Source organism: Nicotiana tomentosiformis, chromosome 12 (assembly GCF_000390325.3).
Source record: "Nicotiana tomentosiformis chromosome 12, ASM39032v3, whole genome shotgun sequence".
Classification (NCBI taxonomy): domain Eukaryota; kingdom Viridiplantae; phylum Streptophyta; class Magnoliopsida; order Solanales; family Solanaceae; genus Nicotiana; species Nicotiana tomentosiformis.
Window position 1 is genome coordinate 92,928,487 of NC_090823.1, and position 17,798 is coordinate 92,946,284.

The 17,798-nt window shown below is 35.8% G+C and overlaps 1 pseudogene; it reads left to right on the forward strand.

Moving 5' to 3' along the window:
- Positions 1-2,585: 2,585 nt before the first annotated feature.
- The window catches only part of LOC104102742 (acetyl-CoA-benzylalcohol acetyltransferase-like), a 42,822-nt pseudogene continuing 27,609 nt past the window's right edge, over positions 2,586-17,798 (forward strand).

The following is a 17,798-nucleotide window of genomic DNA, read 5'->3' on the forward strand; positions in this document are numbered from 1 at the left end:
TCCCAATGGTTTCGACTATAGTTGTATGCTTCTAAAATAATGTATGTAAATGACTTTGATATTAAGTCCTCAAGAATCATGAACTTAGCTAATGACCTCAAGATGTCAAGTGAGTGAATAACGAGATGAAAGGGAGATGTCCTATGCTAAAATGATGATGAACCTTAAGAAAAGAAATTGGGCTCATGTGCCATTGAAATTGACTTATTGATTCACCATGCATGTGCTAATGTAATGAGCTATGTTTCTCCATGATGAGCATGAACATGAAGTGTTCCAATGATCCGAGAACTTACGACCTTAATGTAATGTTAAACATGTCGTGTTGAGTTTATATATGGTTATGTGCATAATGATGTGTATGAACCCTATGGACGGGCTATGAAACGCACAGGTGTATAATATGTGAATCATGTGAACCGTCTATGAAATGCACAGGTGTATTGTGTAAGTAAACACTGTGAACGGTCTATGAAACACACATGTGTGTTGTGTAAGTAAACACTGTGAACGGTCTATGAAACACACAGATGCATTATATGGTATATGTGAATCCTATGAATGGTCTATGAATCACATAAGTGTTTAATATGATATGTGAACACTAAGGACGGTCTATGAAATGTATAGGTGTAAGATAAGAGAGGGATATGGACGGTTTAGTGAGACGCATTGTAAACGCAGACATTACGTGCCATTTTCATTGGCCTTGTTTGTACATGTCATTTCAATTATTTTATATTATATATTTCACGCATAGTTTATATGGCCCAGTTAATCCTAAACGAAGTTTAAAATAATGTAAGCATAACGAGACTTAAAATGTGAATCTATGGGATATTTCGTAGTTCTTGATGTACTTCATATGACTCTTATTTGAATTACCATGATATGCATATGTTGTTCTGTTTGCCTTACATGCGAGTATTATTCCACATGTACTCACGTCCCTTTTACCGGGGGCGCTGCATCGTTTAAATAGATATAGGTATACTTCTACAGGATGATATGGATCTTTGGTAGATCTTCTGCGCATCAGATTATGGTGAGCCCGCTACAATTCCAGTGGGCATTCGAGTCTAGTTGATTTTATGTACTTAGGTATCTATTGTCATAGAAGCTCAATGTACATTGTGGGTCATGTACTTAAGTTTTGAGTTTCGTTATGTATTTATGTTCACAGATATTTATGAAGCTATGTACCCATCATGAGAGAAAAAGAAAAGAAAAAAAAATATGGGTCATTGAACCAAATGTATTCAATATAAAAGTCATGATCTAATTATGTTTTGATAAATCACGCATGAGTTATGATGAGAGATTGATGTAACGTAGGCTTGCTCGGCTGGGTTCACTCGGTTGAGCGCCGGTTGCGTTCCTCGACTTCGAGGCTTGACATGCACCCTGAGCACTGTTAGAACCAAGTTTCGCGCTGGCTTGACTGAGCTTTCCCTCAAGAATGGCATTCTGGGCCTTTAGCCTCCTTATCTCCTCGTTAGCAGCACTCTAAGCATCAATGAACAGCTAAACTGTAAAACTGGTGCCCACTCCCCCTTTCCTATCAATACACTCGCATTCCTCTAAGGTACTCATGGAGAACATTTGCTTCCGAATTCCCACGGCTGCTCTCCCCAAGGGGACTTTAAAATGTTCAAAAACATTGTGAGCAAGAACCCATATGGCAACACATGGCTCCAATCCTTGAAGTATACCACCTTCTTCATGTGTTCAATCAGGATCCCGGGCAGATTGATAGCAGTGTATCCGTCCAATGCCTCTAAATGAACCAGGTCCTCTATCGATGTAATGGATCGTCTTTCAGCTCGAGGTAGCTGCACCTTGTTCATCTCAAACATGAGTTGGTTCCCCTATTAAAAATGTTGTTTTTTGTTTTCGTTTTATTGATAGAAGAGATGTAATATTTATAAATGCCGATAAAAACCTACATTTAAATTGAACCAAATAAACTCGAAATGAATTGAAAGGCAATCGACCCATCAGATTGAATCAAACAAAGCATAATGTCAATGCACAAAGCATAATGTAATCTCAAAATTCTGAATCCACCTATCATTCATATGGTACATGTCATTTTCAAATTCTGAATCCGCCTATATTTTTAATGTTAGTGCACAAAGCATAAGCTCATAGATTTATAGTAGTTTTCTGTAATCTCAAAATTTATACAGTAAATTTTATTTTAGAAGGATTAAAGAAGCAATTTCCAATGAAAGACAGAAAATCAAATAATTCGACACTTGTATTTCGAACTCTGTCATTCTTTTTAAACATCAGACTAACAAAAGTTCAGAATGTAAACAAAAAAGAAAAAAATTGAAAAGCACATGACAGTCAATTTTTGGCAGCAACTAGAACTTCATACTTCCCTCGGAGTTTGAAGTGCGGACTGTCTAACAAAACAGACATGTTATACTTCACTGGGAGTTGGAAGTGTGACTGCAAGTCAACTAACAAACAAAGAGCATATTAAAAGGCCTCTACATAGTAAATATATTGCAAAAGAATTCAGAAAATTTCCAAGTATTTAATTTCCAGCTTAAGCTAGTCAAATCAAGAGATACACTATGATCAAAACCAAGCAAAGTTTGAATGGTTCTTGTATTAAAATTGAAATCTTGAATGAAAAACTCATTAAACCATCATTACCAACTCCAAAACACCTCCATTCCTATAAGCTATCCTTCTTTGATCAGCTTGCTCCTAATTTTGTTGTACCCCTTCTTTACTTCTACCCTCCTGTTCCAACTAAAAAATTCGAACTACAAAGTGCTAAAGCAGTTCATGCACAACTACAAAATTCAATATCTGAGATTCTAACAAAGTTTAATCCACTTGTTGGACGGTTGTCAGAAGATGGTAATCTATATTATATAATATAAAAGAGGGAAATTGAGAGTTGATGTGGCATGTTTCATAGGTAAGAATCTCTATTTATCTATTTTCTCAAAATTTTGGACTTTTTCCTTATTTTAAATACAAAATCCTTATTTATCTTCTCTAATTATTATTACTTTATTCCTTTTCTTGCCGTACTAATTTATTCTTTTTCCTTAAACCGTTTACAACTTGATTGGTAACGTTTAGTCATTCTTCAACTTCTCGCACCTCTTTGAATTCCAGACTATTTGCACCTCTTTGTATTCCTTCTTTCGAATATATTCTTCTTCCTCTTCAATATCTTCTAGAACCAGAACATGGGAATTCCATTGTGGAGGAACTCCAAGTTCCTGAGTATTTATGAAAACGTATATTAATTGTTCATAGAAAAAATAACTATAGTCATATGGTGTTTTACACCCATGAGCGTTGCTACAATCACATCTCAACCATATTGGAATTTGAAACTCCAAGTAGAAGCGACTTGCAATATAATGTTACATTATTTAGTGGAAACCTTTAAAAACTCTACTTGCACGATAGAGCAAAGTGCTTGGAGCTTTGTGGTTTACGGTGAGAATAATAATTTTTTTATAATTTTTCATTTATCTATCTTAAAAGTCTCTTTTTTCTCTCTTCCTTCGGTATAACTTTGATCTTTAGTCCTTGAATTCTGATTGCTTCTATGTTTCGGACATTACATGTTGAAGTTGCTTATAACTCCTACACCTCACTAACATATCTTCACCAAATGAAATATGTTTCTCTCTAGAATTTACCACATGCAAGATATCTACTTTTTTTATAATTCGGGTATATTTAGACGGCTAAAATTACTTCATGTTCATTGTTTATTTGCCCCTTTTGATTTTTTGTTCTTTGATTTCTTCTGTTTTCAATTTTAAGCAACTTTCTTTTTTAATTATTTGAGTTATAAGCTTGGTTACTGGAGATTGATTAATTATCGTAGGGATGTTGAGTAGGAAATTGTCTCATCCTATAGAAAAACACAAATCCATTATCATATCTGGGAAGCCTAGCTAGCATCAAAAGGTGGAAACAAATGTACATAATAGGTCCTTCCTAAAATTGAGAGCATGTATATATGTGAATTTGAGGGAATAGGAGAAGATAGAGGAGGTGAATTTATGGTAGGGATTTTGATATACCGCCTATCGTGTGATTTCGGTTACTAATTCTAGAATTAATAAGCCTTTATTTCTTTTGTCTAGATTAATAAACCTTTATCAGTCCATGATAGTCATAATGATTATAATCAAATTGTAGCTGATGCAGAGTTATTATTTTCAGTTATTTTTGAAATTAATTAGGTGAAAAGTTGATTAATTGCATTTGAAGACTTTTCAAAAATTAATAATTAGATAAATGAAGAAATGAAGGGAAAGGTCAAAAAAAGGAGAAAAAAGATAATTGAGTTTCTTGGCCAAAGAAACACGGCGCGTCATCTTTTATTTTCCCCAGTTTATTATATATATATATATATATATATATATATATAGATCTCTATTTTAAAAGGCGTTTCTGGGGCGAGCCCTGGGGCGAGGCGTACCAAAAACGCCCCGGGGCGATGGTGTGGGGCGAAAGTCTCAAGAGGCGTACGCCCCGCAATTTGGGGCGTTCGGGGCGCGTTTTTTGCAGGTTAATCATCCTTTTTGTTCCTCCATATAGAAAACTTTATTCTTTTAGACTCAAATTACTTGTGCTTGTAAGTAACGTATAATAGATTATTTTGATTAGTTTTTTGTGGGGATGGAGCACACATATATATAGTTTTCTTCAATTTTTATGCAATTTTACCTGTTTATAAATATTAACTGTCATTATATTATTTTATAAAATATTAAAAATTAAATATCTATGGGGCTTACGCCCCGCTGAGGCATATGTAAAACGCCCCGTCTTACGCACACGCCTTTTAAAACACTGATATAGATATAGATATAGATATAGATATAGATATACTAGAAGGTTTGGTTTCGGTTCTTGAAAATTTATGTCAACACTATTAATTGTTCTTGAGGGAAAATTCAAACTGTTGTTTTGTCTTTTTTATGGGTTTGAGATTTAGTCCCAATGAAAAAGAGTGAAATTTGTTTTAATAATCTTTAATCCGGATAAACTCATACTTAATTTATATGTAGTGACCTCAGCATTTTAAAAGGGTAGTTTGATTACGAGTTTATATATTATACTATATAGTTTTGATGACAAAAAAAACTGAGTTGAATATTAGCACCAATAATTACTCAAATATAGGGAGAGCTTCAAACATAAAATCATGTTATAAATCTGCTGAAATGCTTTGATTTCTTTAGAGAAAGACACTCTTACATAAACTAAATATTTTATATAGTTCATTATGTTCTATTTTTACTATCTTGTTGTATTCAGTAGAAGTTTGATTTGTTAGAAATGATTTGCAAATCTCTATTTGTACACAATTTCTTTTAATGGGTTTCGTAGACTTAATTTGTGATGAATGATCATAGATTGGTTGAAAATTGGGCTTGATATATAACAAGAATAAAAATTTTAGATGACATTTATATTTGGCTGTGAGGAATATTGTGGAACTAGAAAAGCTTCTCACTTGTTGGACTATTACATTGGTAATGAAAAGTTTAAATTCATTTATATAAAATTATAAGTGTACAGCCAATAATATTATTTTTATCTTATTTGTATAGTAATTGGCAGTTGTAAGATGAAATTTACGTAATTTTGGTTTTAATTTTGCCTTTTCATCGCACAATACTCCTTAAATCATTCTTAATTAGGTAAAATTCAAATAAACTGCATTCTAATTCCTTTGGTAGAAGCAAATTAAATGCTTTAGATGTCTAATTCCTTTCATTTTACTTATTTATGATAACAAAGTCTTCTGTATTTTTGGTTCCAGTATGTCTATAGTTTTTATATTTGTAAGATAAAATATTTTTATAATCGCGCAAAGCGCGGACAAAATCACTAGTATAACAATAAATTTTGTGTTTTGAAAAATCAAAAGACAAAAGAAAGTGTAACAAATTGTAGCATTTCATTGCCAAATATCAATAAGTGCTATTATCTCTAGAATTATACAAAGTTCGACGAAAGTATCATTTCATTCGTCTGTTCAACTATTGAATTAAGGTTGATCTTGAGTTTGATGACCCTCTAACTAATTAATAAGAGAGAAATAATCGTATGAAGTTCAACTAGATGAACTAGCCTAATAAAATTGGACTTTTACTTAAATATTCATATATATTTGAGCTGAAAATTTAATTTTCTGAATTTAGGATTTAAACCCAATTCTATATGGACTAATTCAGTCATTTTTAAATGTCTACAGGTACTTCCATAGAATGTCATGACCAAGGAGTAATTTACTTAGCCTAGACAAAGCCCACAAAGATACTGATCTTGTTAAAGTATTTGTGACACCAATAAGAATCAGGCTAGCTGAATGTAATACCTTATATTTTATTAATAATGGTATATAAGTCTTTAACTAAAGTTTTAAAAAAATAATAATAGGAGAATGGGCTAAAGCCCATTAGAAGAAGAAGCGTAAAAAGGGGAAAAGGGACGTAGGAAAGCTGCTACTAAACAACAGAGAAGGAACAAAAAAAACATAGAGGAAACAAAAGAAGAAGAAGAAGAAGAAGAAGAATAACAAAAAGGCTGGAACCAAACCTTGAGAAATCTTAATTACACACCGGTTCTTACGGGTAATACATATCTCATATGGGCTCTTTTCTTCTGGTAATTCTTTTTATCTCAGTTCATAAATTTGAAGGGTTTTTACAAGGTATAAGAAATTTAATACCAATAAGAGTTATTCTGGGCAAATTATGCAATTGAAAGTTGGTCAATGTTACTGTAGGATAAATTCACTTGAAAAAAAAGAAGGAATATTATGGACAGTAATGTTATTTCAGTTTCAATTTATGCACACGATTAAGGAAATTGAACAGTACAAAGAATAAAACATATAAATACCTTTTTATTTAAAAGATTTTGGACTAATTTAAATTACTCATAGCTGTCACGACCCCAAATTCCCTCCGTAGAATGTCGTGATGGCACCTAATGTCTAAGACTAGGTAAGCCTATCAATGCGGAATAATAATAAATATCTGAAATAAATAAACTATAATTCAAACAATTTCAACTCCCAAAACCCGGTAAAAATAAGTCACAAGCTTCTAAGAATTTATTCTCTATAATATATTAGAGTCTAAAGCAAATAAGGAAGACAATATAGTAAGATAGAAGGGGACTCCGGAGTCTGCGGACGCTGGCAGATATACCTCGAAGTCTCCTCGTACAGCTAGTTTACTGATGCGTGGTCTGATAAGATGTACCTGGATCTGCACAAAAAGATGTGCAGAAGCGTAGTATGAGTACACCATAACGATACCCAATAAGTGCCAAGCCTAACCTCGGTAGAGTAGTGACGAGATCATGTGAGGCCCTACTGGAATATAATAATGGAATGGTAAAATATTTAACAATATAGTAAAATAAAATGACACTAGAAATGAATCAAATAGTATGTCACATTTAATGACACCAAATAATTGTAAATAATATCTCGTGGAATCAAAACAGAACTTCCTTCAACTTTATGAAAATCACAACAATTAATCGAAGGCAACTATGGCCATAAATCAATATTAACAAGGGGACTACCGAGTTACCGTCTCGTAGTCCCAAATTCTAAATAATTTCACAATATCTCATTTTCTTATATCACCGCGGGAGCCTTCACGATTTATTTGAAGAAAATATTTTTTCCGAAATAGCATCCCGCGTTTTAGCCACCCTTATCACACCGCATGACTTCTAGTAGCCCCTCCTACTAGCCACGCGTATCAAGCCACCCTTAACTCACCGCATGCATTTCAACACTCATACCTTATACCACCGCATGCGTATCAATATCACAATATATCACAATTTACACCTCAAGTGCCCAATATTTAAATTTTTCCACAAAAAAAATCAACAACAATATTTTTTCAATAATAAAGAGCTCACGGCTCATGCCAGAATAATCCAAAAAACAAATCTTACGAAAATATTCAAGAATAAATAATTCAGGAAAAATAATATTTCAAATTTTTAATACGTTGCTTCAATATCAAATTTAAAAATATCAAATACTTCATATTAATAATATTTAATTTAAAGAAAATCAACCTTAAAATAATGCACAGTATAAAAGAAACCAAGTTTCAATTAAACAGGTAAAATAATTAGCAGAAAAAGGCAAACAAATTTAAAATATATATATCACAGATCAATGATGAAGAATATAACAAGATAAAATAATTTAATAAATGCGCAACAATGATCTACACAATTTAAAATTATAATCTTTCACATTTAGCCCGTGTACACACTCGTCACCTCGTGTACATGACTTTCAACATATTTTAATAATCACATTAATATCAATTCTAGGGAAAATTTCCCCCACACAAGGTTAGACAAGTCACTTACCTCGACTTGCTCCAATTTAACCAAGTATTATGGTTTTTTCTCAAATTTTCCGACTCCGATCGACTCATATCTAGTCATAATTAATTCGATACAGTCAACAAAAAATTATAGTAATCAATTTCATAAGAAAATATTATATTTTCATTAAAATTCGAAATTAGCTCAAAATTTGCTCGTGGGGCCCACATCTCGGAATTCGGCGAAACTTACAAAATCCGACAACCCATTCAATTACGAGTCCACCCATACCAATTTTACCAAAATTCGATAACAACTCGACCTCCAAATCTTACATTTTCATTTTTGAAAGATTTTGCAAAAATCTTGATTTTTCTTCCATAAATTTACGGATTCATGATGTAAATGAGTATGGAATCATGAAATATAATCAATATAGGATAAAGAACACTTACCCCAATATTTTCCTGTGAAAATCGTCCAAAAGTCGCCCAAGAACCGTGCTCCAAAAATCCAAAACGAAATGAATGAAATGACCATTTTTGGTCCTTAAGTTTCTGGCAATCCGTCACTAAATGTCCATTTTCCATCACTAAAAGTCCATTTTTCGTCACTAAAAGTCCACCAGAAATTACTCTATCAGTCTTCCTTCAATTGATCATAACTTTATGTACAAATGTCCAAATGATAAATGGTTTAAATCTTTGGAAACTAGAATCAACCGACTACAACTTTCATGTTTTGCAACTTTTCTGATTCCTTATGAATTGCAAGATATAAGCTTCCAAAGTCGGCTCCATGCATTAGAATTTCTAGCGAAACTGCTCTACCAGCTTTCATTCAATCCATCATAACTTTCTGTACAAATATCCAAATAATGAATGGTTTAACTTTCTGGATACTAGAAACAAACAACTATAACTTTCATGTTTTGATAATTTTCCGATTCCTTATGAATTACGAGATATAAGCTTCCAAACTTGGCTCCTCTGCAAGTTTCTAGCAACCTTCTTTGTCCGAAATCCATTCCGTTTACCTTCCGAATTCCACCCGAAACCTTCGGGACCTTAACCAATTATTCCAACATGTCCCAAAATACAATACGAACTTAGTCGAGGCTTCAAATCACATCAAACAATATCAAAATGACTAATCGCACCTCAAATCAAAATCTATGAACTTTGAACTTTCAATTTCTACAAACAACACCGGAACCTATCAAATCCAGTCCAATTGACCTCAAATTTTGCACGCAAGTCATAAATAACATAACGGAGCTATGAAAATTTTCATAATCGGATTTCAATCCCAATATCAAAAAGCCAACCCCTCGGTCAAACTTCCCAAAAATTCAACTTCCGTCATTTCAAGCCTAATTCCACTACGGACTTCCAAATAAAATTCTGATCACGCTCCTAAGTCCAAAATCATCATACGGAGCTGTTGGAATCATCAAAATTCTATTCTGGGGTCATTTGCACAAAATTCGATATCCGGTCACTATTTGAACTTAGACTTTTAATTTTTAATCAAAATTCTATATCTCGGGCTAGGGACCTCGGAATTTGGTTTCGGGCATACGCCCAAGTCCCAATTCACGATACGGACCTACCGGAACTATCAAAACACTAATCCGAGTCCGTTTGCTCAAAATGTTGACCAAAATCAACCTAGTTGAGTTTTAAACCTCTAATTCACATTTTAATCCATTTTTCACTTGAAAACTTTCCGAAAAATTTTTACGGACTGCACACGCAAGTCTAGTAATGGTAAATAGTGCTTAGATCACATAATTAATCATTAAATTTAAAGATGATATTTTGGGTCATCACATTCTCCACCTCTAAAACAAACGTTCGTCCTCGAACGGAGTTAGAAAAAGTATCTGAGCTGGTGAATAAGTGTGGATAACAGCTGCGTAAATCATGCTCGACCTCCCAAGTTGCCTCCTCGACCGGATGACCCCTCCACTGAACCTTTACGGAAGCAATGTTCTTTGACCTCAGCTTTCGAACCTGCCTATCTAAAATAGCCACAGGTTCCTCAACATAAGATAGATCCTTGTCCAACTGAAGTCTAACACATGAGACGGATCGCCGTGATATTTTCGAAGCATAGAAACATGGAATACCGGATGAACCACAAAAAGACTAGGTGGTAGTGCAAGTCTGTAAGCCACCTCTCCAACTCTCTCAAGAATCTCAAAAGGCTCAATATACCTAGGGCTCAACTTTCTCTTCTTCCCGAACCTCATCACACCCTTCATAGGCGAAACCCGGAGCAATACCCGCTAACCAACCATGAATGCAACATTACGAACCTTCCGATCCACATAACTTTTCTGTCTAGATTGGGCTTTACGAAGTCGATCCTGAATCAACTTAACCTTTTCCAGGGCATCCTGAACCAAGTCTGTACCCAAAAGTCTAGCCTCGCCTGGTTCGAACTAACACACTGGAGACCGGCCCCGCCTACCATACAAGGCCTCATACGGAGCCATTTGAATGCTTGACTGGTAACTGTTGTTGTAAGTAAACTCCGCAAGTGGTAAGAACTGATCCCAAGTACCCCCAAAATCTATCACACACGCACGAAGCATATCCTCCAGTATCTGAATAGTGCGTTCGCACTGCCCGTCCGTCTGAGGGTGAAATGTTGTACTCAACTCCACACGAGTACCCAACTCACGCTGTACTGCCCTCCAAAACCGTGAGGTAAACTGTGTATCTCGGTCAGAGATGATAGATGCTGGTACACCATGAAGTCTGACAATCTCGTGAATATATACCTGAGCTAGCTGCTCTGAAGAGTAAGTAGTAATCACAGGAATGAAATGAGCTGACTTGGTCAATCTATCCACAATCACCCAAACTACATCGAACTTCCTACGAGTCCGTGGGAGCCCAACAATGAAATCCATAGTGATCCGCTCCCATTTCCATTCTGGAATTTCTAACTTCTGAAGCAATCCACCTGGTCGTTGATACTCATATTTCACCTGGTGACAATTTAGGCACCGAGCTACATATTCCACTATATCTTTCTTCATCCGCCTCCACCAATAGTGTTGTCTCAAGTCTTGATACATCTTTGCAGCACCCGGATGAATGGAGTACCGCGAACTGTGAGCCTCCTAAAAAATCAAGTCGCGCAAACCATCTACATTTGGCCCACATAGCCTGCCCTACATCCGTAATACATCTTCATCTCCAATAGTGATTTCCTTGGCATCGCCATACTGAACTGTGTCCTTAAGGACAAGTAGATGGGGGTCATCATACTGGCGTTCCCTGATACGGTCATAAAGAGAAGACTATGAAACCAATCAAGCCAAAACTCGTCTCGTCTCGGAAACATCCAATCTGACAAACTGGTTGGCCAAGGCCTAAACATCCAAGGTCAAAGGCCTCTCTGCTACTGGTAAATATGCTAAGCTGCCCACACTCTCCGCCTTACGACTCAAGGCATTGGCTACTACATTGGCCTTCCCAAGATTATAGAGAATGGTGATATCATAATCCTTAAGCAACTCCAACCGTCTCCGCTGCCGCAAATTAAGATCCTTCTGTTTAAACATATGTTGTAGACTTCGGTGATCGGTGTAGACCTCGCAATGGACACCATACAAATAATGCCCCCAGATCTTTAAGGCATGAACAATAGCTGCTAACTCAAGGTTGTGTACAATATAATTCTTCTCATGTACATTTAACTGTCTGGACGCGTAGGCAATCACCCTACTGTCTTGCATCAACACTGCGCCGAGGTCAATATGCGACGCATCACAATACGCAATATAAGACCCTGGACATGTAGGTAATACCAACATTGGGGCTGTAGTCAAAGCTGTCTTGAGCTTTTGGAAGTTCTCCTTACATTCTTCGGTCCATCTGAACAGAGCACCCTTCTGGGTCAATCTGGTCTTCATAGTTGTTCATAATCAATTACATAATCGTCAATTAACTTCATGTTAACAAAAATCTCATTTCAAACTTTCACAATACTGATAACGAGACACGAGGCATGAAGACCTCAAAATTATTTACCCAAAATAATGAGTCATATTTAATGTCACCTGGGCGGGAACCTATCTCGTAAGTTAAAACTCAATAATTACAACACAAATTTAGCAAGTATGCACAGAGGATTTCATATAAGTATTTTCAAATAAGCCTAACAGGCATGAATCCCTATTAGTACTATAGTACAAATTAAAATTTACAAGGGAGAACTTAAACACAAGAATTTTCCTCACAAGGATCTCGTCCTTATATAACTTCCATCGCAGCTCGTAGCCCGGTTTAAATATATCAGTTTATATTAAATGCGAGGATCTCATCCTCAATTCTGAATCACAAGTAATATGCACATCGTGCCAATCAAAACTTTTCATTTGCTCCTTCTAAATAATTTCCGTTAAATAAAATCATAACACATAATGAACCCCACACTGGTAGGGCATATAATTCATAATTTGCAATTAATTATTCAGAATTTACATCAAAACTTACCGAAATGAGTAACATAAAGCCACCTTTATCCTCACAACTCTTATTAGTGACCAACATGGAGTGATAGGCGTAGTTATCTCCATAGAATCTCCCAACAAGAGTAAACATATAAGTAGATTATAGAATTACGAAGCTCACTCATAAGTGGAGCACTATAGAAGGACTCGTTTCGATACTGAGAACCGAATCAAGTTAAGAAAATTATTCCTTTATATTATATCAAGGTCATATCTGTAACGACCCCAACTGATGTAGCGACCTCCGCCATACCATAAAAATATATTAACGGCTGGGTCTCCATCTCTAGGACGCCTTCTACCCACATGTCCTCCACCCCTAACTAGTCATGTGGGTGGTGTAGTAACTTCAATGGGGCACGTAGCCTGAGTGCTTTGATGAAATATGTCTCTCCCAAGTTTGGGACAATTTTCTCATGATATGCCTAGTATCACCGTATTCATAACAACCCATTTGTGGGTTTGGCTGCTCATATTGAGTCTGTGCCAGACAACTGGAATAACCATTGTAGGAACTCATGTCGGTGGTGCATTAAAAGAACTTACTGGAGCACCCCGAGTAATCTGATGTGCGGACTGGGCTGGCCGACTGCCCGAGCCCCCGCCATAATGATTTATACTTGCAGAGTAGAATCCACTGAATCCCCCAGAACCTCCAAATGTCTTGGTCTCCTTAGTTTCCTTTTTCCTCACCCCGAACACGTTCTAATATCTTAGCAAGTTGTACAACTAGGAGAAATGAAGTATCAGCTTGTAGCTTCCGAGTCGTACAAAATTTTATGATCATAATTGAGTTCTTTAATGAGTCTGTGGACTCGCCCTCTGGCTGTAGGAAGCAAAGTAGGAGTATGACGGGCTAACTTATTGAACTTGATGGCATATTCTGACACCGTCAATGGTGGCCTGGCGCAACTGTTCAAACCCTATGCGCCATGCATTACGGAGAGACTGGGAAACAAACTCTTTCAAAAGCGTTTCTAAGAATTGAGCCAAGTGGGCAGTGTTGCATTGGCTGGTCTTCCCTCTTCATAGGCTTGCCACGAACACTGGTGGAGAATTATCTCTCCCAAGGCAAATTTCTTCTTTTGTTATGCTGACTCAACAGTGTTGAGCTGGCCCATTTCTTAACATACTCTTCGATTCTTCTTTGGGGTAACCCTTACCCCTATTTATACACAACAATCACAAAAGTAGAGCTCCATACAGACAAATCTTTAACCACATTGTCCAGACTCTCGTCAACAAGTGTACTTCCTCCGAAGCACCCCAAAATCTGCAACAGTGATGTCCACGCTGAGTAGACCTTCTACAAATTTAGAATTGTTTCTATAACTCCTTTGGTATTGAAGTATAGGATTATTAAAGAGGCGGACATACCGCAAGTCCCAACGTTATCCTCTACAAAATCTCAGGCCTTAGACATGTGTAAATTTTAGGGAACCTTTCAGTACCACATATATACATTTCAGGCCAAAACTGATATAACACATGACCCCGCAATCCACCCATTGGTAGTGGACTCCCCCCACTCGGTGCGAAGTCATAGGTCACAACTTCTGATGATCCACAATAATAACCTTCACAGCTCGTATAAATCAACCATATGCCAACGTCTGTTGCACCCCCACATGATTCACTAGGTGATCTCTCAATACACCCACATCTTCAGTCGGAACAACATGTTGAGGCAATGTTTGAGCATCTCTGGCTCCCTCGTAGTCCATCTGCGGCATCACAAACCATTGACGCACAACTGATACCAGGTGCGCAATGTCATACATGAGTGGATACAAAGGAATATAAGATATATGTTTCAAACTAAATCAATGTCGCACGATAAGGAATCAAAGAAGTGAATATTTCCTAACAGTTTCATAGCCTCTCGAAGATAAATACAGACGTCTCCGTACCGATCCGCAAGACTCTACTAAACCTGCTTGTGACTCATAACACCTATGAAACTAGAGCTCTGATACCAACTTGTCACGACCCCAAATTTCCTCCGTAAGATGTCGTGATGGCACCTAGTCTCTAAGACTAGGTAAGCCTATCAATGCGGAATAATAATAAATATCTCAAATAAATAAACTACAATTCAAACAATTTCAACTCCCAAAACATGGTAAAAATAAGTCACAAGTTTCTAAGAATTTATTCTCTATGTCTCTATACATTAGAGTCTAAAGCAAATAAGGAAGACAACATAGTAAGATAGAAGGGGACTCCGGAGTCTGCGGATGCTGGCAGATATACCTCTAAGTCTCCTCGTACAGCTAATTTACTGATGCGTGGTCTGATAAAATGTACCTGGATCTGCACAAAAAGATGTGCAGAGGCGTAGTATAAGTATACCACAGCGGTACCCAGTAAGTGCCAAGCCTAACCTCGGTAGAGTAGTGACGAGGTCAGGTGAGGCCCTACTGAAATATAATAATGGAATGGTAAAATGTTTAACAATATAGTAAAATAAAATGACACTGGAAATGAATCAAATAGTATGTCACATTTAATGACACCAAATAATTGCAAATAATATCTCGTGGAATCAAAACTGAACTTCTTTCAACTTTATGAAAATCACAACAATTAATCGAAGGCAACTATGGCCATAAATCAATATTAACAACGACACTACCGAGGTACCGCCTCGTAGTCCCAAATTATAAATAATTTCACAATATCTCATTTCCTTATATCACCGCGGGAGCCTTCACGATTTATTTGACGAAAATATTTTTCCCGAAATAGCATCTCGCATTTTAGCCACCCTTATCACACTGCATGACTTCTAGTAGTCCCCCTACTAGCAATGCGTATCAAGACACCCTTATCTCACCGCATGCGTTTCAACACCCATACCTTATACCACCGCATGCGTATCAATATCACAATATACTACAATTTGCACCTCAAGTGCCCAATATTTAAATTTTTCCACAAAACAAATCAACAACAATATTTTTCAATAATAAAGAGCTCACGGCTCATGCCAGAATAATCCAAAAAAAAATCTTACGAAAATATTCAAGAATAAATAATTCAGGAAAATAATATTTCAAATTTTTAATACGTTGCTTCAATATCAAATTTAAAAATATCAAATACTTCATATTAATAATATTTAATTTAAAGAAAATCAACCTTCAAATAATGCACAGTATAAAAGAAACCAAGTTTCAATTAAACGGGTAAAACAATTAGCAGAAAAAGGCAAATAAATTTAAAATATATATATATCACAGATCAATGATTAAGAATATAACAAGATAAAATAATTTAATAAATGCGCAACAATGATCTACACAATTTAAAAATATAATCTTTCACATTTAGCCCGTGTACACACTCATCACCTCGTGTACACGACTTTCAACACATTTCAATAATCACATTAATATCAGTTCTAGTGGAAATTTCCCCACACAAGGTTAGACAAGTCACTTACCTCGACTTGCTCCAATTTAACCAAGTATTATATTTTTTCCTCAACTTTTCGACTCCGATCGACTCGTATCTAGTCATAAATAATTCGATACAGTCAACAAAAATTATAGTAATCAATTTCATAAGAAAATATTACATTTTCATTAAAATCCGAAATTAGCTCAAAATTTGCTCGAAGGGCTCACATCTCGGAATCCGGCGAAACTTACAAAATCCGATAACCCATTCAATTACGAGTCCACCCATACCAATTTTACCAAAATCCGATAACAACTCGGCCTCCAAATCTTACATTTTCGTTTTTTGAAGATTTTGCAAAAATCTTGATTTTTCTTCCATAAATTCACGGATTCATGATGTAAATGAGTATGGAATCATGAAATATAATCAATATAGGATAAGGAACACTTATCCCAATATTTTTCCTTGAAAATCGCCCAAGAACCGTGCTCCGAAAATCCAAAACGAAATGAATGAAATGACCATTTTTGGTCCTTAAGTTTCTGTCAATCTGTCACTAAAAGTCCACCAGAAACTGCTCTACCAGTCTTCCTTCAATTAATCATAACTTTATGTATAAATGTCCAAATAATAAATGGTTTAACTTTTTAAAAACTAAAATCAACCTACTACAACTTTCATGTTTTGCAACTTTTCTGATTCCTTATGAATTGCGAGATATAAGCTTCCAAAGTCGGCTCCATGTATCAGAATTTCTGGCGAAACTGCTCTACCAGCCTTCTTTCAATCCATCATAACTTTCTGTACAAATGTCCAAATAATAAATGGTTTAACTTTCAGAAAACTAGAAACAAATGACTACAACTTTCATGTTTTGACAATTTTCCGATTCCTTATGAATTACGAGATATAAGCTTCCAAATTTGGCTCCACACACCAGAAATTTCGCCCAAATTTCCAACAACTTTCTTTGTCCGAAATCCATTCCGTTTACCTTCCGAATTCCACCCGAGACCTTTGGGACCTTAACCAATTATTCCAACATGTCCCAAAATACAATACGAACTTAGTCGAGGGTTCAAACTACATCAAACAACATCAAAACGACTAATCGCACCTCAAATCAAAATCTATGAACTTTAAACTTTCAATTTCTACATACAACACCGGAACCTATCAAATCCAGTCCAATTGACCTCAAATTTTGCACGCAAGTCATAAATGACATAACGGAGCTATGAAAATTTTCAGAATCGAATTTCGACCCCGATATCAAAAAGTCAACCCATCAGTCAAACTTCCCAAAAATTCAACTTTCGGCATTTCAAGCCTAATTCCACTACGGACTTCCAAATAAAATTCTGATCACGCTCCTAAGTCCAAAATCACCATACGGAGCTGTTGGAATCATTAAAATTCTATTCCGGGGTCATTTGCACAAAATACGACATCCGATCACTATTTGAACTTAAACTTTTAATTTTTAATCAAAATTCCA